At 37.0% G+C, this 26,074-nt stretch overlaps 1 protein-coding gene across 1 annotated transcript in view; it reads right to left on the reverse strand.

Annotated features, from left to right (window-relative positions):
• The window catches only part of PLXDC2 (plexin domain containing 2), a 243,599-nt gene that overhangs the window by 70,202 nt on the left and 147,323 nt on the right, over window positions 1–26,074 (reverse strand). The gene's annotated exons all lie outside the window — the stretch shown is intronic.

Here is a 26,074-nt window from a genome sequence, read left to right on the forward strand (position 1 = left end):
AGCAAAAATCAGTGTATTTTAATGGCAAGAACCTTCTTCTTATTTTAAACAATCAATGGTCTACAAATAAACCTGTGTTGTTTAGGTTTGCCAGCTCCACTTCAAATGGCTAATGGAACTAATTATTTTTAATGCCCCAGATGAAAGCTTGATTTAAAAACTCCCATTGCTCTAGAATGGGTCTTTTTGCTACCCCTTTCTTTTAAGCTGATTTGAGCTACAGGCAGATCTTCAAAACTGACATTTGTATATTACTTCTCCTTCTACAGTGTTTACCAGATGGTGCCTTATGTTGATTTTGCTTTTTTCATTTCTATGGATTCAGTGAAGTATATTCCAACAGCAAACATCTCAACAACAGGATTAATATTAGAGCTGAAAAATTTTTAACATGCAAAATATTATTAGAAAGGCATATCAAAGAAATATAATTCTTTACTGGAAAATGATAGTATTATTTTCAACACTAATTATGGTGGCTTATGTTTCCTTTTCCACTTTCAATTATATTGATAGTCTCTCTTCCTCTGAAAAACCTTTCATTGCCAAGCCCAAGAGTTCTTTTCTTCTTACATTTAATATCATGGCAATTCAACATGTGATGAAGGAGACTATAAATCTAATTCTAAAACATGATTGTGACATTCCAGAACCAAACATGAACCTTATAAAAACTGCTGCCAATATATAGTATTAAAAACTATTAGTGTGCAACCTATTAGTGTGCAACCTCACTTTCTTATAAATATCTCCATCCTAAACATTGTGAGATGAGAGGGTTGATTAACAGACTTGTTCTATATAATATAGAAAATCTCTGAGAGCATGAAAAAGTAAGTTTCTGGAGTGCTTTAGGCATCCTTCTACTCCTGTACTATCTTGAAATACTTATTTAAATACTTGACAACTGCTCACAGAACTAGTTCTAGAAGTCATAAGATGATATAAACTAACAGATAAACGAACAAGGTGGTTCTCTGGAGTAATTTTCCTGCATGGCTGCTTGTAGATAACATCTCGTTTTGTGAAGTCACCTCAACTGGTGGTGATAGGGAACCTAAGAAAAAGTCAAGTGTGGGGAAAATATAACAAAAGATTCAGTTGTAAAGATTTGGCATCTGACAAAGGGACAAGCTAGGAACTGAGATGCTTTTTCTTCATTTGAAACATATCTATGTACTCACAAGATACAGTATTTTAATATCTGGGCACTCCCTAAATACTAAATTAATTCATAGGATTAAACTAAAACTTTTTTTTTTTTGTAGGGGGCAGAGGGGGAGATTGGGGTGCAGACTCCTTCAATTGAATATCTATATACCACTTTTCTCTTCTGGTAATTGATAGGGAGAGAGAAACACAGGTTTAGAACAAGAATCTGCCCACACATGTTTACAGGTCGTTTATAAATACGCAAACTTTCAAACTATACAAGTCTGGCTGATTTTACTCTATTACTTATTTTAGGATAGCCAACTACCTAGTCAAAATATAGTCCCTGAAAGGCATTTTCACTATTTCCTGCTTATTATTGTTTGCTTCTAAAATGTCATTCCCTTGATAAATAATCCCTTATGCTTATTTAGATATTTTTAATACATATTATTACACAGAAGTATATTTCATATTATGTGCTGCTTATTATCCCTGTAGACATGTGCACACATATTTTAACACACTTGTGGGTAGGTCTATAACCTTGAAACCATTTCTCAAAAATTTTTGAAGACACTACAAACAAAACCTTTGAATCCATATTAATACATTGTAACTAGCCCTAACAGTTCAGTAGTTATTCATCCCTTGCACAATCATCCTACACTTGCACTTTCAGGCTTTCATCCCATTTACAGTATAAATGTCACCCTTATAACTAATAATGAGGCAGATACAATAGGAAAAGAAAGGACTTAATTGTGCTGGAACATTTAACTAAGTAAATCAGCTCCAAGTAATTAGTAACCACAAAACGTATCTCGAAGTGTTTGCCGGATGCAGCTCTACTATAGACAAAAATGGAAAGCAGGAGGTGGATGATAGCTGGGAAGCAGGCAGGCCTTGCATGAAGATCATTCTAATGAGAACTCCAGTCATGCATTGGAACAACTTGAAAAGGAACACAAAGTCATTTCAAATCATCCCAGAGATTCAAAAGATGAAGCCACCATCGACCATGGACATTTTATCATTGCAACTATGACTTAAAAAGAGCAGCAAATGTAAAATTAACTTATTCTGGAATGGAATTCTGCAGAAAATTGGCTTATGTTATCTGTGACCTAATTTTCTGACAATGCTAAATGCTCATGTTTGATTCGTTTAGTCAAGGAAGAATTTTTTCAGACCTGTAATTTCCTGAACCACTTAATCTCTCCTTTGTGGGAAGCATTGGTAGAGCTCTTTTCCAAAACTCTCCACAAGCACTATACCTAGAAGCATAATATGCTCCTAAATACTGGAATGAAGACAAATAGGGAAAAGTGCTCAGCATTTTTTAAGTTTAATATGTACATACAAACTTAGCTAAAACTAAGGCTGAACTAATATTAAAACATAAAACCACTTGTAAACCAAGAAGAGTATACCTCTAGTTCTCACAGTGTACAAATTTACATTCACACAAACAGGGAACAAAAAATTATAACTACTTAAGCATGAAAGGACAGTCCCACTTGATGTAGGACCCTGAATTGATTTAAAAATGCATTTTATGCCTGAATTTACCCATTCCAAAATATGCTTGTCTGTTGTGTGCTAACATATCAAGTTTACAAAGAAAATTTAATGTACAAGGTTACAACTCTCTGCACATCAGACTTCCGTAATTTCCTTTTTTATACTCTTAGTTGTGCACAAACTCAGTATCACTTAGAAAGTTTTCTGACAATGTTTGCCAGGAGAGTGACAAAATATAGTTTCAAGGCAGCACAGGCAATGAGACCTGTGAAGTGTGTCTAAAGAGCTGGTACGATATGGGATATGCAGACAACAACAACAACAGAATGATCTAGGTTGATAACCATCTTCTAAGCTGCCTGATGACTAACTTGTAAGATAAACCCTTGTCTCTCTCTGTGGTGGGTTGACTTTTGCCATCTGCCCCATGTCCACCCATCTGCTCTCTCACAGTCCTTCCTCAACAGGATACAGGAACTAAATAAAATGAAAAATTGTGTGTGTCCAGACATAAACAGGGAGAACATTTGCCAATTGCTATCATGGGCAAGAAAGAACTGATTTGGGAAAAGTTAATTTAATTTGCTGCCAGATAAAATAGGTTTGCATTGTGTGAAAGACAGATTAAAACACCTTCTCTCCACCCCTCCCTTTTTCCCAGGCTTAGTTTGTGTCACTCCTTTATTCCCATCTTTTCTACCTCCTCCTTCCCACTGAGCAGTGCAGGGGGATGGGGAATGTGACTTGTGGTTAGTTCATAACACTTCATCTATGTCAGTCCCTTTTCATCTCATTATTTTCCTAACCCACCACAGATCTTTTCCATGGTCTGCAGTCCTTTAGGATAAACCTGCTCCATTGTGAGAACTCCACAGCCCATGGTTCCTCCAGGACACTTCCACCTCTCCAAAGGCTGCAGCGTGGATATCTGGATTCAGTGCAGCTCTTCCATGGTCTGCGAAGAAATACCTGCTCTCCTTTACAGCCTTTGGTGCCTGGACTACCTCCTCCCTCTTTTCTCTCCTTGGTGTTCACAGTGGCTTTTCCCATTCTTTTTGCCTCACTTCTGACACTGAAGTGCAACACTTTTCACCCTTTCTTAAACAAGCTCTCCTAGAGGTGCCACCAGAGTGGTTCATGGGCTCAGCTGTCCCCTGTAGTGGCCCTGTCTTTGTCTGGGAAGAGCCATCCCCCCACCTCCTTCCATAGAGGCAGTCACCCTACTACATAAACATTATCACAACTCCTAAGGCAACCTGAAACTTAACCTAGTATCTGGATTGTTTTATATACGTCATATTTTATTTGTATATCAACTATCTTACCTAATATGCAAAAATAACATTATTTACCTGAATTACTGGAATTTCTTGCTACTTGTTAATAGTTTTAATTTTTTTTTTTTTTTTAGTTTAGTGATTTTCTAGTAGAAGACAGGTGGAAAGTTGCAGTTGAAACAGCGCTTAATGTACTGTAATGAGGTCTTACCCTCAGTAATTGTTAGCGCTTGCCCAGGTCAGGTTATTCACACTTTATAATATCTTTTGTCTTCTAAAATGGAAAAAATGCTCTGGCAAAAAGAAAATGAGAGAGAAGAAGAACCATTGTCTGCTGGTGCTAAATAGCAGCAGTGAAATAAGTTGATATGAAATTATACCTTCAAATAGCCATGCCATGGATATCATAAAGAGCACAAAAATTTATAATTGAATGACCCAGAGCTGCAAGATTTCTCTTTCGCTGAAAGTCCAGAGGGATGTAGGTTTTATTGCAATTGTTTGATTAATGCTGCTTGGAGTTTTGACTTGCATTTTATTTCCAGGATGTTCCTTATTTTACATCTCAGTGTTTCTGACATACCACATTTTCCTTTTCTTCTCTTCAGCAGTAACAGTAAAAACCTGACAAATCTATTCTTGTTTCTGGAAATAAACTGCACAAGAGACCTTTGCATCCAATGGAAAGATGGGAAGATACTGGGAAATAAAACAGGAGTAGTGTTGCTCTTGTATTTATTTGGTGAGCTGAAAAGTATTGCATAGGCATATGAAGCATAGCCCACAACATTTTGCACTGTATCTTTTTCAACTCTGCTGAAATGTGCTTTCCCTGTGCTTTTCCTGATATTTCTCCACCAACTATTTCTTTATGAAGCAAATTCAAGAATATGTTATGCTTTTAAGCCCCTAAAATACATTGGAATGCTGAATTCAAGAAACAGATAATGCAATTTACTTTCATGCCTTGTCCTATATAGCCATATTAAATTTTCTTTGATATTTCAGTGAAGTAAGCTTTAAGTAATGTCATTTATCCCCAGATGGCTAATTTATTGTTATGTCAGTAGAAGACTGTTATCATCACTATAATTGCATGAAGATTACTGTGTAATTAAACAAAAGGATAACAGCAACTCCAGATCCCTCAGACAATCCATGAAAGTTAAATACCTTAATGAGCTTTCAATATCAGTGTAAAATGAACCAATCTCTCATGCTATTTTATGATTTTTTTTTTTCTGGCCTTCTGGGAAAAATGAATTAGAGAGAGATTATACATATTTTTTTTTAACTTTGCTTTTGCTTGACTAGATTGAATGTCTTACCCATTTCTTCTTCTGGCCTGAAAAGTGGGCTATATGAAAGCTAAACCCCAGAAGGCATGAGCATAACTATTTTGCTTAATTGCATAACCTCACAAGGGTTTCTTGTGAGTCTGTACATGAGGGTAAAAAGAAAAGCTACCCACAATTCTACTCTTCTCTGTACTTCTGTGTTATCTTATGTAGATATTTAAAGGCCAGAAAATTAGTTTTTCACCATTATTTTCCCTGCTGCTTTGTTAACACTTAAAGCAAGCATTATCTGGAAAATTTGGGAACGTGCAATGTATGACATTGAGTAAATGTCAGTAAGTTTTCCAGCTTGCTGTAGTTTCCCTGCTATTCACTCTTTTTGTGAAAAGTATGTGATCCAGTGGAATATGATCCATTCTGATTCCTATCCTAGTTAGCTCAAGGAAGGAATTTAGGGGATAGTGTATCATGAAACTCTTCCAGTAGATGATTTTCTTCTGATATGCAACAAGACATGCCCGTTAGATACCACTAGGTAGAAGATGGGAGCAAGAGGACTTTAAAGTAAAGACAATGATGGAATGCAAAGAACTTGCAAATATAATTGTAACTGAATTATCTGCTCACATACTTTTAATGATTCTCAACTTCAGGAGAAAGAAATCACATTGTTATTTAGAATCTAATGACTTATATCTGTTCCCCTCTGATCATACTTCCTTAGAGAAAATTCTTGGAAAGAGGCATGAAATTCTTTATCTGCTGGGTGAGACACCACCATGTGATAGCTCCCAAGTGCCTCTCAGCTTCAGCCAAAGACCAACAGAGTTCCTAGACAGACTGGAACCAGAGAAAAGAGATTGACTGGAGGATTATCTCACTTGGGATGAATATTTTAGCAGCTGTGTCATTGTAGCAACTTTGGCTCTGCTGAATCCTTGGAAGAGGCTTGAACAGAGCTGCTAGAGGAAAATCAAATTTTGCAATCTCTTTCTTGTACTTTGCAGTCTATTTCTGGTGTTTACTGGTTGGGTAAAACTTCTTCATGCATGAACAGCTCTTGTCACCAATAAAAAGTTTGGATGGTACTGGATGATTTTTGGATTGGTCTTTTAATGTTTGTAAACATTTAATATACTTGTTTGGGGTTCATTTTTGAATCAAACTCTTGTAATATGAAAACAGACTTTTTCAAACTTTTGCTGCTGTTTTTCTCCTCCTATATTCGCCACAGAGTCTAAAAAAAAAAAGTGTCATAAGATTTTCTGCTTGCTCTGTTTATTCTCCTCTTTGTTCCAGCTAACTTTCAAAGTTATTTCTGACCTGATAAATCACAGGAAACTTGAATCACATGAAACACAGGAATTAAAAAAAATAAAAGACTTTCAGGTTATGATAAAATCATTATTCTCCAATGTTTCAAAAAATTCAGTAAGGAAAAGAAAAATAGAGTTTAGAAAAAAATGCTGAATGCCATCAAACTGGGTTGTCATTCATTCTATAGAAGTTTGAAGTAACAAGGTTGCAGAAGACAAAAATAATATTTTTCAAATTTTTTAAAACCCACTTAAAATTCATGCATAACAGAAATGGTCTGGGTTTTTACTGCAAGAAACCTATATTCTTTGAAATATTACTTTGGGGTTTTTATATAGAGACAAATTCCACACCCATTGTATAATACTATTGCATTGCTTCTATTAATCCTTCATAAACTACTTAAGCTAATCCTATGTCTGTAATATTCACATTCATGTAAAACAACTGCACAAAGCATGTCAGGGAAGACTGCAGAGGCTAACATGCAACATTAGAGAATTTTCAGACGCCACTAAATTACATTTCACATATATACATTAAAAAAATAACACTGAAATAGCATATAATGAATATGGTTTTTATTCTATCAGGAATTTTTCAGAAGGGAATTTAGCCCTGTGTTCCTCTGCAGTCAACATCCTACCACTATGTGCTGTCCTTGTTCTCCCACCACATTTCTTTTGTGTTGGACACACAGAGGTGAGGCAGAGTGGGTTTGCCTCAAGCAGAACTATTCAGCAGTGGATGTACAGCTCAGAACAGTGAGATAGAAGCTGCCACTTGGGCTTCAGGGGAGGCAAACTATGCTTTTGTGTTCTGAAAGAGGTTCGTGTTCATATGCCTTGCTCAATAAAGGTTATGTCAGTATAAGCATATTATGCTGTTCTCCTGTTCAAGTCTTCATCCCTCCTGAGGGTACTCTAATGCAGCTCCTGTAAGGGAAAAGCAGCTAGCTCTGTCCCTTTCTGCCACTTCAGCCTGATGCCCAGGACTGGATACACCACTCAGCAAATTTCACCACCAATTTATTTCTCATCTTAGTGAAACTAATGGCAGACAATACTTTGAATGAGGAACCTCTACCCTGGGTCAAAAGTAAATAAACCCCAAACCAAACCTTTTTGTTTAAGATCAGTTTGCTGGTCTACCTTGGTGCAGGGGACAGATGTTGTGCAGGCAGTGAAGGTGGCAGGCTGGTGTGGTGAGGAGCAGACAGCAAGCAATGACTGCAATAGTCAACCAGATTTGTAGCAGACACACTGTATCCTGAAGCTGAGAGGATTTTGCCCATTCCTTGCCATTTTTCCCCTCCTTTGTCCACTTGTTACCTTGCAATCATTTTGGGCTATGTTCTTCAGTTGTGGAGCTAATTATGACATCTGTCCTAGAGCAACATGAGCAGAAGTAAGCAGAGAAAAGGCAAACATCTAAGCGGGGAAAAACTAGAATATATTATCCTCAGTGTTTAGAATTGAGAATTAAATCACATTAGCTTTGGTATCATCAGTAATTCCCTTGTGTTTCCTCTCTTTTGCTACATTAGTTTACACTAAAACAAATTACCTTACATGAAAGCAAGTGATCTGTAATTTAAAGCACGAAAAACCCCTTCTGCAAATAGGTATGGAAATGGACCAATTTCCCTTCCATAAAGAGAAATATTACCTGTATAAAGTGTTCCTTTATGGTCTTTCAGTTTTTGTAAAATTTCAGTACTAAAGACCTTCACGGCTTTTACCTTCATGGTCATACAAAACTTTTTAATACATGAAGGGGAATGGAAGACCAAAATGTCTTTCTCAGTGCAGTTAATACAGGAACATATTCACCCAGATACAAAAAGATGAAGATTTCTCTCTAAGCAAGTAACTTAACAAAAGTTCTACAATGATATCAGCAAAATCTGCACTGTCAAACTGGGTAATTACACTCTCATTTCAAATTAATTCTTTTAATTAAAGAAAAAGCTTTCCCATATCTTCCTATTAGAACAGGACCTGTGCTGTATAATAGTTCCAAGTCCAAAGTTTTATTATCTGACCAAAAAGAATAAATGACAAAAAAAAAATATTCAATGCTAGTTTGAATTAAATGATTACAAATTTCTGTCATGGGAAGTCTACTGGATTCAACTTTGAATAAAAAGACTGAAATAAAAGTAATATGTTTATGGTTCCTGTTTTAAAATAGTGTTTTGGTTTTTTTTTTGTCTGAAGAAGCACTCTAAAGGGAAATGATTTCACTTATGGACATAAAAAATTAGGAAAAATCTTTTGGACCATTCCAAGATATTTTTAAAATGTGTGTGCCTCTTTAAGAAAAAACAGTGGTGAGCCTGTATTGGAGTTGCGCATGCAGAGGTTTAGGAGCACAAGGGAATTGATCCTTCCATCTGAAGATCTCAGACCTGTGATAAACCATCTTCTCCATATACTCAGAGTGAGGAAATAGGTCATGGCTAGGCTGTGGTGGCATGTAGCTGTGCTGCTCACAGTTCAGCTTCTCAGAGGCCTAAAGAGCCATCAGGAGGCAGCTGATTTGTGTGCAATCTCTGCAAAGCCCTTTACTAAATATAGCTCTGCTTAGTCTCATGGCTGGTTCTACCAGGTTGAGGTGTATTCATCAGTGGAATGCTGTACATGCTGTGGTGGATTGCCTGGGAACTTTACTGTACAACAACATCAGCCCTGCCAGGCGGGTGCTGTATAGCACTGGGCAGCACGTACCAACAGAAACATCAAACTGAGTTTATATTTCTGGGCCTCAGTAAAAATACATGTGAAAACACATGGTTCATGTCTTTTAGACATTTGCAAAAGATTGGGAGTATCATCTTTCACAAATTCAGTATGCATTGGTACATGATCTGAAAAAACTTCTAAATGATTGTGATTGAAAATATTTTGTGTAAGTATTTTGACTGTCACATGATGAACTAAAATATGACTATTGGAGGAAGAGGCATAAGAGCTAAACAGAAAATGCTTTTAGACTAAACTAGAACAAAAAATAATTTCTAAAAAGTGGAGGACTTAAGTTGCAATGTTGTTCGACATTATGGAAGATATATGATACAATGCACACTTCACTCTGATGATAAATGTTGGTCATTTAATCCTATGGTAAATTACAAGCAGCAATAGGATATCCGTGGTAAATGCCATACAATTGCAGTGTACATAAACAGTGATCCCTGCCTTCCAAGTCAAAGTGCAGGTTACAACATAATTATGTTTAGACTTAGTAAAAGTAATCATCAGATGTGGCTGGATTGTATTTACCAAGAAAAGCCATTTAGGATCTGCCCAAAGAGCACACGTTAATTCCTTTCAACATTAGGAGCTGGTAAAGCATAACTGTAGCCCCATGACTCATCACCCACCCAAAAGATACAAGTTATATCAGGAAAGCTAGAAGTCTTGTCTTAATGTAGAAAACCTTAGACAGACATTAGCTGTAATGAGGATAAGTCTGTTTCATCATGCTTTGGTGGAAAATGTCTGTCTGCAGTTTAAGACACAATAGGCTGCTCTTCACATCAGATGACAGCTACAGAAGAGTGGTGACAGTTATTTCCATGAGCATTTTAACCAATTCCTTTTGAATGAATAACAAAATGGAGAGTATGGATTAAACCACCCAGATGCAAGTAGAAAATATTGCCTCCCATGAAATCCCAGGAAAAAAATATAGTCATGTTCACATTCTATTATTTTTTTAAGAAATAAAGTTCCTGAAAGATTAAATTCAGGAAGCATGCGCAGGCAGGTGCAGAAACAAAACTGCTTTCAGCTACCACCTGCACTCATAGTTGTTTTCATTGTTTCAGGTCATGAATGGCAGCAGAGGGAAAATGGAGAACCTATGATTTTTTTTTATTTCATTCAGTTTGAACAAAATAATGCAGGTTCTATTTATTTCCCTTGAGAGAGTGTAGACATATGGCTTGTCATCCTTCTGTCTGCTGTCATGGCTCCATTAGGGGACTGATTATTACTTTTACTCTTGCACAAACTTTATACCCCAGAAGCTGCTGCTTTCACAAGTTGCCATCAGTATGGCAACTCACATCCCATTTTTGAGGAACATAATTACTTGTTCTGAGTACACTATTTCATTAGGTAAGGTGCATACACGTCTTAATAGAGGGAAAAATATTTTTTCACCACAGGATCTGATGACCTTTGTCAAGAAATTAAGAAAAAGGCATCAGGAAAAGATTTTCGGAATATACACTTTGGGACACTAAGACAATAAAGAAATTTTTCAAAGGTTAACATCAGTACTACTTATGCTTTGACAATCTGCTCACAAAACTGTGGATCTGTCCTCTCTGATTTGGGGACTCAGTTGCAATGGCCAGTTCTCAATGATGATTACAATGTTTTAAAATTCACCATGGAAAGGAAAACACATAAAAACATTCATAATCTGTTCTGACCAGAAATATGTTTTGTAAATTTAAGCAAGGAAGAACCAGCTTTTCACTGTCTGTTCCTAATTGTGCTGTGAATATATGAAAGGCAAGTCATCACTAGCAGTAACCAAGATTTTTTTTACTGAGCCCAAGTAAAGGTCTCCTGAAAGTTTGATTCATCTGGAAATGTAAAGAAGGGATAAGTAGTACAAAGGAGAGTGCAATCCTCTTAGTCACACAAACATTTTATGAGACATTTCAGAAATCCAGGAACCTGGTAAGGGGCCAGACCCAGCTTCATCTGTACACTGCTGACATAGGTCAATCACTACAACAGTGAGCAGTGAAGCTGTAGTGATTCCTGACACTGTTAGAGCACAGATTCCTGAGCTCAGTGGCTGCTGGTGAGGAAGGCAAGACACAAATGACCAGGAGCAGCAGAGTGACTTTGTTGATATTAACAGACCTGCTATTGTGCATCCTGACTTCTTTGTATGTTATCAGACAGAGTGGGTTTTTGAAAAATAGCCTTGCAACTTCCTACATCAAGCAAAGCAACAGAAGGAAAATTCTGAGTATTATATACACTGGAATACAATGTGATAGAATAGTATTTTTTTATTGACAGAGTAGATAATGGTTGGGACATGTCTGATCAACAGGACTGACACATTGAGAAAGCCATGAAATCAAAGCCACTATGATCACCCCCACGTCTATTACTCAGTGATAATACTGGACTAGAGAGCTGAGGGATATCCTCTCCTGAGCTGCACTCGTTCTTGTTGCCTCTTTTGGTACTAAGCTATCTGGAGCAGAGGAGGTCAGTTTCCAATTGGTCACATCAGCTCTTGTCTTCTGTCACCTAAAGCACTGCATAAGATGCAAGCTCAACAAGGAATTTAAAGATCATATTTCTTTCCTTAATTTCTCTATTCACTATCCACCCTCCTCTATTTGGAGATGAACTTTAACTACAACTTCTTACTCTTCACACAAACTCAGTCATACAGAATAGACAGCATCTCAATAACATCTCTGCTGAGGATTTCTGCCAATGTGACTGACGGCGACTTACATTGATTTCATCGGTGTGGGCTCAACTAAATAATTTAAGATGTCAACTAAGACCAGCAAAGGTCCTAGCATAAGAAAACTTGGTACAGGTGTACCACAGGATGAGCATAATTATGTACATGCATGTTGTCACTGGTGCTTTTCCTTCTGCAGCAGGTGAAAGTGGAAAGGTAAAAGCGGAAAGGGGACTGCTCTGGTAGTGCCCAAACCTAAGCAGCGGTCACTAGAGAACCATGTCTGGTTGCCTTCTCTGAAGTTCTTCATTAAAAGTTTGGCTGGTATCAGAAGGGAAAACTTTTCCCTTCCTACCCTACTTTTTTGGGGAAAACTCTTGCAATCTCCATGACAGAATAAGACTGTCTTCCCTTTGTATACAATACAGAGGGCTGGCACCAAAATAAAACCCAGCATGTGTTTATGGCCTTAAAAATGGTTGTCACCAATCTTCATGCCAGTCTTTTAGCCTCCCAGACTAGACTCACACTTTCCCACTGAAATTCAACTTTCAGATCTTTATCTTGTTTAATAAACCTATCAAGGTGAAGTAAACTCATATCTTAATACAATGTCACATACAACCAAAGGGGTCCCCAGCCATTTTACCTGCTTTCACATACCACCTGCCAAGGAACAGAAAATTAACCTAGCAATAATAGAAGAAAAAAGTTTCATCACCCTACTTCACTGAACTGCAGTTCATTGAAGGCTTATGTCAAGTTGAAGTCTTAATGAATTCCCAGCCTTACACAACTTGTTATGATCAATGTCACTTTGAAAATCTCTTGAGCTTTCAGTTTCTACTTAAGACTCTCATTGGGCTAGCCTAGTCTCTCTCAGCCTTCTGAAATTTTTGGCATAAATTACATCTAACAATTTTTTTACTGCTGAAAGTATAAAGTAATAGCAAATTGATAGATTTCACCTCTTTTTCATCAGTTCTAGGAAGATGACCTAATCACCTCTTCCTGAACTGAAATCATATGCCTACATGTCTGAAAAACCTTTTCAAAAATGACTGAAATAGGCTTCTGAAAACAGGAGAGAAATAGATTTTCCTCTCATTTACAAGTACACAGAATCAGTGATGAGGCATGAGAAGGAAATCACATGGTATGAAAATTCTGAGCTTGAATGTCTAACATTCAAGGTCATTCAAGATCAGTGTGTTCAACATTCATATTCAGCTTCATAATAAGCCATTAGAAAGAAATTAAAATATTATTATAAAAAGATACTTAAAACCACTCAACCAGAAATGCTTCTCTATTGCAGAAAACATTGGTTCTTAAGAAACCATAACTCCACACTTTCTTTCAGCTTTTGAATACTCCTTAAACCTTACCAGGTTGAACACAATGGCTTATAAAATTTGATTTAAATGAAAGCCAAGCCATTTCTCAATAGAAAAAGGCAGACATGTATCTTTAATTCTTATTACTTAACATAAACTACAGAAAGAGTAGAAGGACCAAGTGACATTAAAAATACTAATGAAGTAAGACTGATGAATTCACAAGACGGAATCACAAATAGAGAATTAAAGTATTCAATTTATGTTAAATATAAAAACTAAATTTTAATGTAAATTTTAAAACACTCAGGAAAATAGTTTTTCATAAAATACACGCACATTATTTACAGTGAAAGCCATACAAAATCCGTTCATTTTATGATAGTATGTAATGCTTCAGTTATTCCACAAAAGCTGGAAACACAAACAAATGAAAAACCCTAAATGGCTGAATATTCTACCAGTTGAAGGGATGGGTTTTCTCATTTAGGAAATTATAAAAGTATCTAAGGGTCTGCAGCTGCAAAGGCTCGAAGGACCCTACCTATTGAGTTCAGTCAATATTCAAGGAGCTCACAGTGGACAAAAAGGCTAGTGGTTTTGACAGGAAGTCTTGTTTTCCACTAATTTTTTCTAACAAAGTAATACCTGTCACTATCTCCTACCAATATTATCACGGCACTGAAGTAGAATCTCAGTTACCATTCAGCTGTACATGGAATCGGAGCTGAAACTTCTACACACTGGAGTTACTACCTTAAAGGATGGTGTAGATATCTGGGAACATCAAGTCAGGATGGATCTTCAGCCCTAATGAGACATTCATACACAGTTCTCTTGGCAGTAAAGTATGTCTTGCAGCACAAGTGGCTGGATGCCATGGACAGTGTTTCCCATTTTGCTGAGCAGAGTCACAGAAAAATAGAATCCAGCCATGCCTAGGGACCTTTCTGCCTCAGGTTGCTTCCAGACCTTCCATCCAGCCTCAAGAGAAAATTGTATTTACACCTCTGGCAAAAGGAAATCATACGTTCACTTAAGCACAAGGGAGGAAATCTTTGCATGCTTGGCACTGGCTGCTCTCTCAGCATGTTTCCAGATTGCAGAGGGGGAAGGGACTGGCTCTGAGGAGGGAATCCTATTGTAGAGGCTAACAGGCTTTCATCCAAGAAGGCTAAGTTAGGTGCTCTGAATTACCTTTTTCATTTCATTGACTACATAAGTAAATATATGCCTTAATTGAAAATGAGTTCCATCTCTCTTGCCCTGTTTCCTGTTCCATCTTTCCTTCTACTTTTAGAAAGAGGAAACATTTCATTGCACAAAGGCTATTGCTTCTGTAAAAATCACAATAACAAAAATAATCTTCTGTCCAGTACATTTATTTAAGCATTTGTAATGCTCAGATCATATAGCTACCTTTTAGGTAGAAAAGATATTTTGCAAAAACTTATTTTAAAATCATATTATTGCTAGCTAGACAACAACTCCATAATGCCACTGATATGTTTCTTATTTCTTAGCATTTATTGAAATGAGCAAGCAGAGAATATATTTAAAAGAATCAATACAGAAAATCTGGTAAAAGTGGCAGGAGGCTATTTTGGGCAGAAGGATGGTGCTACCTCTCTTTCTAGAACAAAAATGACAGTTTTAAATTTTTTTTTTCCTTATTTCATTTTTTTTTACAGATGGCATTAATCATTCTGTATGTAGGTTTTACAGGTTTGTAAGTTTACTTCTACTACCATCACTTTGTTTTCTTCTTCTGGCTCTCCTTTGTTAATTTTTTAAAAACAAGGGTGATTTCTGTGTAGATCAAGATGCTGGAAGAGAGTAAAGAGTGGTATACCATTTCTACTAAAACAGCACTTATTTGGACATTTTCTTGTAGGTACAATATATCTCACTTCCAAAGTAGAGATGTGCAGTCAAACACATTTCTGTAGTGACAATTTAATTTCAGCTACACTTAAGCCTTTATTTGGGAATGTGTCATTGGCATGGTTTTGCACATTTAATTTTCTTATAAGATGTGCACGCTGTATCCTTTCACTTAATCTGCAAATTAGTAAACTGGGAAAACTCATACACTGTAGAATAAGTACCAGTATCAGCTAGTAAGAGCTCTTGGGTGAAGTCCAAATTGAACTGCTGTGTGACAATTTTATTTTTTATAAGTGCAGAGGACAAAATGTAACTACTACATAACATGAATCATCCAAACTCAGGAACAACTTAAGACCTGATGGATGTGATCTTAGGAAAAGCATCTGTCTTGACAGAATACACATAAATCCTACTTCTGATATTGCTGAGCTTACAGTGAGTTACTAATGTGAAACATAATTCCCAAGTTTCACATGAAAGAAAGTTCTAATGGAAGCTATTTTAATCAGTAAAAAAAAAGTGGATATAATTCGAGCACAGTTTTTCCAGGCCTCCTAACAACAATTAAACATGAAAGAAGAAAATCCACCTCTCCTCATTCACGCCCCCAAATAAAAACCATACCAAACCCCAAAAAACCCAACTCTTCTTTCAAAAAAATACCAACAAACAAAACCAAACCAAACAAAAAACCCCAACCAGACAAACAAAACCAAAAAACAACAATAAAAAAATAAGTTAAAATTTTGCTAGCTGTTACCACTGGTAAATGACTTTTTTTTTGGTCTAAACTAGTTCGTTATTTTCATAAGATGCAATTATGTCTACATTTCATATGGAAAGCTGAATGGTTCATGTTGTGTTCATAAGGAGTCCTTGGCAAAATCTCCACATTCATTGTAGACTGTAAAATTTAGCAAAAATGACTACAGAGAAACAACGCGGCACAAAATATCTGGCTTATCTAGTTCATGCAGCTCTTGGGCACAACTCTCTACTGGATCTATGCCCTTTAATCTTATGCATAGTCAGTCAAATGTTTTCTGAATGGGATGCCAGAAGAGAAAGTACTCAGCTGATTTTTGATACCTTAATAAAAGTTGGCAGGATTTACCAAAGTTCTCCCTGCTTTTCCTTCCTCTTACTGCTGATGAAGAAAGGAATTTAAGATACCAATTTTGCAGATTAGTCCTCAGAAGGGTACTGTCACTACTCAGTTGCATATTTTGAATATTTCATCTTGACTTTTCACTGCTACTGATCTGCTTCTGCTCAGAGATAAATTTTCCCTTTACTGTCAGTTCTCACCACATCACAATTCAAAGTCTTTTTTCTCCCATCCTCCTTAATCTGAGCAGTTCTTTCCTGAGGCACTTGCACTGGTCTTTGCAATCAAGTCCTTTCTGTTTTCTCTAGACTGCACAATTCCAATACTTCGTGTCTCTCCCGATTAAACAGGCTTTCTGTTTGCCAGGTTGGAATTCGCTTCTGCAACTGACTCTCTGCAGGAATTTTAATAGTTTTTCTGAATATAATTGCTTAATTTTAACTATTTATTTCTAACTGAGGGATCTTTTGTGGGAAGATTAGGGCAAAGGATTCTATACCTAAAAGAGCAAATCTTGATTTTAACAATAATCTGTGTTGTGCAGCTTGCGTACTTCACAGAATTTTTGGCAGTATCATAAAGACCCCACAAAAAGGATTCTGCAGTACCACAGAGATATGGAATTACTGGTAAGAGTTCAGTGAAGGACACTCCAGTGAGGACATTCCAGCAAAGATGATTAAGGGTATGTTTAGCCTAGAGAGCACAGAGTGCATTTCATCAAGGTATATAAACATCTGAAGGGAGGGTGCAAAAAACAAAGGAGCCAGGCTCTTCTCATTGGTGCCCAGTGACAGGACAAGGGGCTGTGGGCCCAAACTGAAGCACACAAGCTCTTGTATTTCTGAACATCAGAAAGCAATATTTTGCTGTAAGGGTGACTCTGCAGTGGTTGCCCAGAGACATTGTGGACTATTCATCCACGGAGATATTCACTGTTGCCACTGCTGTAGGCAGCTGGGAAAGGGGATGGAATCGATGACCTCTAGAGGTCCCTTCCGACCTCAATGTCTGTATCCTGTGACACTTTTAGCTGTAAAAATAACCTTCTCTATGACAGACTGAAGGCAAATGCTCGCAAGGCTGTTATATGTATATTTTGGGGCATATCCATTAATTTTAAGACTAATAAGAAAAGAGCTTTTTCTGCCTCAAAAAGCATGAATGAACATTTAAAGAATTCCTTTTCCAACCTCAGCAGTGTAAGGAGATGAAACTGATATACTAAGAAACAGAATATTTAATGAGGATCAAAGTCATTAAAACAATAGCAGACCTGCTAAACTGGTCCAGTCATGGTCCTTTGTGTTTATTGCCTGGCTACTTAAGTTGTTATCACGTGCTCCCATGGAGCAAAACAATTTGATTCTTAAATTGAACTCCTGGAGTCACTATAGTTATAGAATAGGGCAGTCTTACAGGATGAAGTTAGAGTTATCCTTGAAAAAAATTAAGCAACTGGCTGAATTAGACAAAATAGCTGCAGTTTGCAGATAACTATATTGTTTTCATACTGTTTCAAACTTTACCTGGAGGTGAGGCAGTGCTTAGATCAGACCACAACTCTTGTATTGATTTTCTGCTGTGTTACTATGGAAACTTCTCCCACAAAAAATGCACATTGCGTTACAAATTTATACCGAGAATGTTCAATTTGTTGATGGGTTAAAGGAGGAACCAAATCTAAATGCTCCTTCATTTTAATCATCTAGTTAATTGATAATAGTGTGCTGAGTCCTAGTCAGTAATTTTTCTTATGGCTATTTTATTTTCTCAACCTTCTTGCACGGTTGAGAAGTTTTCCATGGACATCAATCACCTCCTACAAATGGGATTCTTCTACTCAATGTCTCCTTAAAGTTTCTTCCACTCACTCATTACAGAGGCAGCCTTTTATTTGTTTCTTCTTCAGATTTATTGCTGTGAAACTACTGGTGTATAACCTGCTTAAGTGTTGTGATACAAAATGGTTTTATAGGCCAGTGCTTTTAAATAATTTCTTTTCTCGATGAGGTGAAAGGAGAAATGCTTCATGCATGTTTGCTTTCATGAAGTCAGGGAAGAAGTCAGGCTTTGGATCTTTACATAGCAAGGACCAGTCGACATGTGCTCAGAATAAATGTACCAAATGGCAGAAGTTTGGTTTCTTTTTAGGTAAGTCAGAACAAATCACCTGAAAATTCCTGTGTTTATGAAAACAGCTTAATTCAGCTGTCCTCAGCTCTGATATTTCATCCAGGGATCATATAACATCTGATTAAGATGAAAACAATTGGTTAAGCCAATAACAGGAAGATGACTTTAACAGTTAAAGAAGTTCCTGCCTATAGAAATTAGGTGGAACAAAGGGCAACAGGAATGTAATAGATCCTTGTCTCCCATGACCATCATCTGACTTGCTTCACTGAATCTACAAGGGCTTCTACCTTCTGACTACAGCTGAACCAGAAGGTCGGATGAATATTTATGAAGCAGGGACGCCTACAGGCAGCACAAGGTTTGTTGGATTCTTTGAAAAATTCTTTCCCACATACCATTGAAACTCACATACTAGTGAGTTTTCCTTGGTCCCTATTTTAAGTAAATTCTGTGTACTAGCTCCCTAATATTACTGGAAAAGTTAGAGCTTAAGTACATAATTGTAAAATTTATTGCAAATCATATTGGTGTCAGTATCAGCCCACCTAGATTATATACTTTAAATACACCAAAAGAATAATTGTTTTAGGCAAGACTAATTTATTATTTCCCTGCTTGGAACATATGGTTGGATGCAGTGATCTCTGAAGGTCTTTCTCTATCTGATATGCTCAAAATTTCTCTGCTTATTTGTATGGTTGTCCTATGCACAGTTCACAATCAGCAGTCCAGCTCTATGTTTTTTTCCTGAAGCATACCATAACAGAATGTCTCCACCATCTAGCAGCTTTCAGACTCAGTTAATGATGAGACACAATAAGAGGATGAGGCTAAACTGCATCACATATTGATTCCTACTCTTGCCAAAGTCAATAGTGGCTCTCCTAAAGATTTTGAGGGCACAATGTGGAGTTTCAGCTATAAGGTAGTTTCAACCTCTGTTTTAAAGTTTGAGAATATGCTGAAATATAGGCAGTGGCTCCTGAGTGGGAGCATTCTTACATAGAAACAATATACAGAACAGGCCAAAGTAACAGCAAGAAGACAACAAAGTGAAGAGAGACAGGAAGAGACAAATCAGGTTGAAGGTGTGAACTATTAATGGGATAAGATGTTTAGAGATTAATGGAATAAGACCAAGAATGTATTCATTGATTCATCTTTATGAAATTAAAATTTATGTGAAAAAATAAAAGATAAAAAGCAACTAGAAGCCAGAAATACCCAGGTTTAAATTCAAAAGAGAAAACAGTTTTTGAAAAGCTGATGAATTGATCACTGCTTTTGCTCCTCCTTTCAGACAACAAAACCAACTTGACACTCATGATCATGCAGAAGAAAATCTACAAGCAATTTCATCAAAGAACACAGACTCAAATGTGCAACTAAAATTCAGAATTATTGTTGGAAATGTCAGAGAAAACAAAATAATGTTTCAATAGAAAACTCTGAAAATTTTCATCATAGTTTTATGACTTGTAGCAATCTGGTAACATAACTTTTCTGCCTAGTCATACAGCAACCATTATAAATCTCTTAAAAATGGGTTTATACCTCTGATCACCGTGGCTTTGGAGCAATTGCAACAAGAAATTTGCATTTTTCATAATCCTGATGTCACAAATATCTACAAGGATATGCACGTATATCAAGACACATTTCCTCATATTCCCAGAAATTATAGCATTGTGGTCTTTTTCCTTTTTCTTTCCCTCTGGCAAAAATTAACCAGATAAATAAAATTATTTGTGAATTTTATCATGGTCACAGAAGGTCACATTTCAATACTGTGCTGATCCAGGAATTCCTGTAAGCTGTATCTGGACACAGGCTAGCTGCCAGAATCAGCTATTGCCTCTTTCCACAAAGGATGGCCATTCAATATTAAAGCCAGGCAGACTTCTCAGGACACACTGAACCTACACAGGACATTATCTTTAGAAAGAAAATGAACCTTCTTTGGGTTTTTTTTTGGTGTTTTGTTTTTTTTTTTTTTTTTTGGTACCAACCCACAAGAGATCCTAGTTGAACTGGCTGAGGATTTCATACTGGCTTGCCCATTAGAATGAGGTTTCACCAAGTTAAAAAGTTAGGCAGATTTCTGTCATGCCAGGATTTATCTCATTACTCCAAAATATGAGCCCAAAGAAGGCATGGTAATACTTATATGCACAGAAAGATGTGAGGACAAAAGATTTGTCTTTTGATTGATCTCTTGAGTCATAACTAAAAATCGTATTCTTAAATGCACAGTCCCAGTTGGTTGGAAGCTAGGGATATAAGTTTAAAGGTAGTCTCCCTGCCTCAAAAAAACCCCAAAAACCCTACAATCCCCCTCACCCTGAAAAAAAACCCCAAACAAACAAAACCCAATAAAAAAATCCTCAAACACCCATCCAAAAAAACAAACAAAAAAACCCACAGAAAAAAAATTCTGAAACACACTGAAGGAGTGACATTATATTATTTAAAGTCAAAATGTTATATAGCAATGCTAGTCTGTCCTAGAAAATAGTGATGAGATGACAAGATCTCTGTAAACCTATTTAAAATGGGCTCTCCTTTCTTCTGCTCCTTACATAGCAGATTCTTCCAGCACACTGTTATCTTTTGAGCCCACCTGCTTCACATTGCTGTCCAATAAACACACTTTCAGTGCCTGCTGGCTTAAAGAACAAGTTGATTGCCTGCTGAACAGAATGTCATTCCACACTGTCCCTATTTTGTATTGAGATGACAAAGTTATTTTCCATAATATCACAATGCACAGGTTAATTGCTCAGACACAACCACTGTTCTCCTCCAGAGCAGCTCCTCTGGTGTGGTGCAATTAATGGGCACGTTAATCAGACAGTAATGCATTAAAGTGCACCAATGAGCTGCCCACCAACACTGTGCTGGTGCTTGCTCTGCAGTGGGCAGAGCTGCTGACTTGTCCAGGGGAGCCAAATTCCTGCTGAGGGCAATGATATGGCAGTGCTGGAGAACACACAGAAGTCGGTATGCACCCAGCAAAAAGACACCTATGGAGCCTATAGAACCCTCTGACCTTCCAACTATCTGTCACAGACGGCATCATCAGTAGGGGAGAGCTCATTTTAGAAATTTGTTGAAGTTGGACCATGCCTTCGTAATGCTAGGCCTTTGGTAGCAAAAGACAGTAGCTCCAGGATTTTAAAGCTGGAGTCCAGTCCTTCCTTCTGAATCTAAACCATTGCACTAGTTTTTCTAAAACAGAAGAAGAAAAGAAACCAAACCTACTTTTGGATTGTGTAAAAGAAGAACTGATTTAATACAGCTGACAGTCTTCTAAGGTTGTTGGCTTTGCAAGACCAAGAAAAGTCTCTATTAGATAACAATTTCATGTGACCATGTCAACAAGACCACACCTCCCAAGCCTCTATGGAAGGGACTGAAGCTACAATTCATCCTTAATATCAGTGATCCTCATCTAAAGGAGCAAGGCTGAAATGGCCTTTCTCATGGAACAGTTTTCTAGAAGATGCAAACAGCAGAGAATCTGAGTGACCCAAGAGGAACTGCAAGTTCATAATGGTGCTTATATTACATTTCACAAGAAAACATCCAGAAACAAAACTAGGAAAAACCTACATGACTATGGCATCCTGATAATTTGACTACAAGGTAAAAATAAAAAATTGTATACATATCAGAAAAAAACCAGACATCTAAATGGGAGGGACTGAATAAAAAACATGCCTGATTAGTTTTCAAATATTTGATAAGTTTAAAGTGCTTTTATGAGTGGAACTGACCTTTAATATCTATAATACTGACTGCCAAAATAACTACATTTAAAAGAAAACAAAATGTCAACAGTGCTATACTTCAAAACAACTACATTTCAGCCTCAGAAATATTTAAGAATATTCTTGACTGCCCAGCCAGTACTTAATTTTTGCTTGGAGGGTAAGTATTTTCAATACCTGTGAAAAGAAAACGCCATATGAGACTCTTGATAATTCATCTTCTTCCTCTCTCTCTACTCTTAACAAGCATATGCAATAGAAATAGGTTGTTTCTGAACATATACAGGAAAATTTCCAAACTAGAGTCTTCCCCTTACCTGAACTCAAAAATATATATTTATATGGATAAAGGACACAACTAATATTTGCTTCCTTTTTAAAATTATTATTATTTCACAGTAAGCCAAATACATAATTTACCACAGAAAACGCACATTACCATTCTTTTGTGGTCTACATAAAATGTAGTTAAACCTAGTGGAAAAATTGATAATTGCACTGTCAGTCTCATTCTTTTAAAATGTGTATTATGGATCAATATTATTTGTGTTCCATTTAAGCAAAATTGTGTTTTCTTAAGAAATGCCAGTGATGATAAAATAAGCCAAACACAGCTAGCAGTGAGAACAGCATTTAAATGACCCCAAACACACCTTCCAAATGCCCATATGCCCAGAGCATATTTGCTAAGAATTCCTTGAGTTCCTCCTTATGCAGGGTAAAACCAGCTGAATGCCTCATAAAAATCTGTTCTGTTCTCACCCCCCTCAATGGAAATAAATGAAAATCCCATTTATAAAAACTGTAATAAATGTATTATGCAATTGACAGTCTAGGGCTAGATTTAAAAGTGCTATGCATCCTGAGAAATAGCAGAGGATGCAAACTGCTCCACCAAATTTTTTCACTATTTTTTGAGTGAATACATATGAAGCAATGTCAAGTATTATTCCTTGGACATTTTCACAGCTGAATGCACAACTTTCTTGTCTCTCTGTTATCAAAAGTCCATGGTCATACTAGGAGTTGGAATTCATGAATAAAATTGCTATTTTGCTATAACAAAATGCTACAGCTGAAGAAGCACAGAAAAAAAAAAAAGAAAACATTTGTAAAAAGTCAGAAACTCTTCATAAAGAGAAATGTTCATGTACCTAATCAATCTGATGGCTGGATGTTTTAGGGCAGTGCAAGCATGTGTCCTCCAAAGCAAAAAAAAGGTTGATCTTTCACATCACTATTTAAAAAAACCCCAAAATTTAGCATGATGACTAAGAACAAAACTTGCTTCAAAAGAGGCCTGAAGATTTTTTCACAAAAACGTAGACATTGATTTTTATAATTAAGGCAAGCAATGTCTTTGCTGTCCTAACCTTGCTCTAACACTTGAAAACAGGTACAGCTCACAGCCTTTAAGGTGGACAAAGGGCAGCAGTAGGCACAGGTAGGAGTGTATTATTCAGATAAGAAAGTAGGTATAAAATTCACACAGTAATTGCTCTGATCATGAAGGAGGCTCAAAAGGCTCTGGGTCTAATGGTTTACAGTGCCCCTCTTAGGGGATAAATTCAGGTTGTCAACTAAGAAACAAATTATTTTCCCTTAAAATATTGGTTCTGATGCAATTGTGAGAGAGGTAGAAATCAGGGAGTAGGAAGAAGAAAGTAAAATTCACTCATATCTGTATGACCACCCAATAACACTACATAGAAATCTACTTGAAAGAAGTAAAGTATTTATTTTAGTGTGTAGGATCAAGAGAGATGAAGCTTAAAAATCTTGGTAAATTCTCCATAGATAATTCTATTCCATTATATTTCATGCATCCTCCACATTAAGCAGGAAATCAAAGCAGAACATAAACTGCTGTAAAAAAAAGAATGGACTGATGACCTTTATTGCTCTATTAAGTCATTGCCAAATAACGCCTTGCTTTATTTGGCATCACTTACATCTAACAAGTGAGATATGTGAAATCACACATCTACTGTCATTCAGCTCGGGATTTAAGATTATTGCAGCTATTGCCCTTCAGTTGTTAAATAATAAGCATTTATGTCTTTGAGAAACAGCAGTTTTTAAGTTAAGCCCTTGATTCTTAAAACAGTCACCATTCATGCCCTCTCCAACAGCTTTTAGACTCTCTCTGCTCTCAGATGTGCAGGCACGTACCAGACTGCCACGTGCTGCAGCTTGAAGTCAAAAAGTCACCATTTCTACTTGAGCAAATAGCTACAAAAAGATTTTTCTAGGTAAGCAGCCCCAGGCATCATGGGTCATGATGCAGGTTATAGAGTCTGGATTTCCTTTTTTCAGGGTGGTTAAAAGCAGAGTTATAGGCTACACTTCAGCCTGCACAGATTTTGCAGTACAGTAATGGGTGAAGATAAAACACTTCTAGCACAAATTGCGGGGCAGACCCCGACTGAAGAGTTATACCAATGTTGCCTCTGGCAAGGCAAGGCAGTATTGAATCCACAAGCTCTTGGAGGAGAAGCAGCATTTTCACCGATGGCCCTTTATGGAGATGTCTATTTATCCCCTAGTTAACACTTGAGACCAGCACTGGTGAGTGAGGCAGGCTGAGAAACCCATGCTAGTGATTCTGGCTTCCTTATCATTTCCTGGAAACACACTAGAAAGACATGTCAACAAGCTGCTTTTCCAGGCTGATGTAGCGTCCCTGACAAAATGACACACATAACATGTGAAATTGTTGAAGTGTTATGGCCTAGGGGTAGTAGCTCTAAAATAAAAGTCCTGTCTAGGATAATCACCTATGAAGAAGCTCCTAAAAGTAAATGGAACTAAAACATGTGAAAACAAATGTAGTTTTGAGGTAAGCTTTCCATGAAAACAACAAAAAGCTCTTTTTTTTTTATTTTTACAGTTTTTCCTGACATGTCCTGTCATTAAATTTAAGCTTTGTGACAAAATTATCACTTCAACCTATGGCAAGGAAAACCTCCATAAACCTCTGGTGAATTATTTTCTATTATTTTAGAAGAAATTCTGAATGCTTCCTTCCACTGCTCACACCTGGAACCATCTCCTCAGCAACAGGCATATGCATGAAAAAGCTTGAAGACTGGGGACGTCACAGCCCAGTGACAACATTGACAGAAGGAAGGGGAAAGGGAGGGAATGCAGCCAAGGCCAAGACTGTAAGGAGGAGTGAGAAGCAACTGAAAAAATTAAAGTCTCAATTGAAAACCGACAAAGATCCATGGGAATCTATTTATTTCAATGGCTTTGGTTTCAGAAAACAGACAGATATGAATCTGAACAATTTGCAAGGGTAATGAATCTCTCAAGGACTGGCTTGAGACAGGGTGGTTGCCAAGGAAGGAATGATGATATAATGAAGAGGCTGACAATGGGCAACTGATTTTTCATAATGTGGCTCAGACAACACTTGCATGCATTCTGTTTTCCAACTGTTGATCATGCAAAACACGCAGCAGAATTTGCTTAAGATTCTCCAGGAGTCGGGGATGGATGGACATGGACAGTCATCATATGAACACTGCAGTACAGTAAAGAAATTAAGAAAATCTGTACTCCCTGTACTGTCAGAGACAAAAAAAAATTCCATGTGCAGAATTTTACTTGACAGATCCCAATTGGTGAAATTAGAATACTTGGTCTGACGTAATGAATATAGAAAGCCTTACATACGTTTATTCATGTGTTTTTCATACTATTCAACAGCTAGAAATACAGACAGGAAATGGAAATCATGGGTGGTTTGTGGCTTTGGATACAACAACAGAGAAACTCAACATCAAGAAGAAAGAGGAATTACATTTAC

The sequence above is a fragment of the Cinclus cinclus genome, chromosome 1, assembly GCF_963662255.1.
Source record: "Cinclus cinclus chromosome 1, bCinCin1.1, whole genome shotgun sequence".
Classification (NCBI taxonomy): Eukaryota; Metazoa; Chordata; class Aves; order Passeriformes; family Cinclidae; genus Cinclus; species Cinclus cinclus.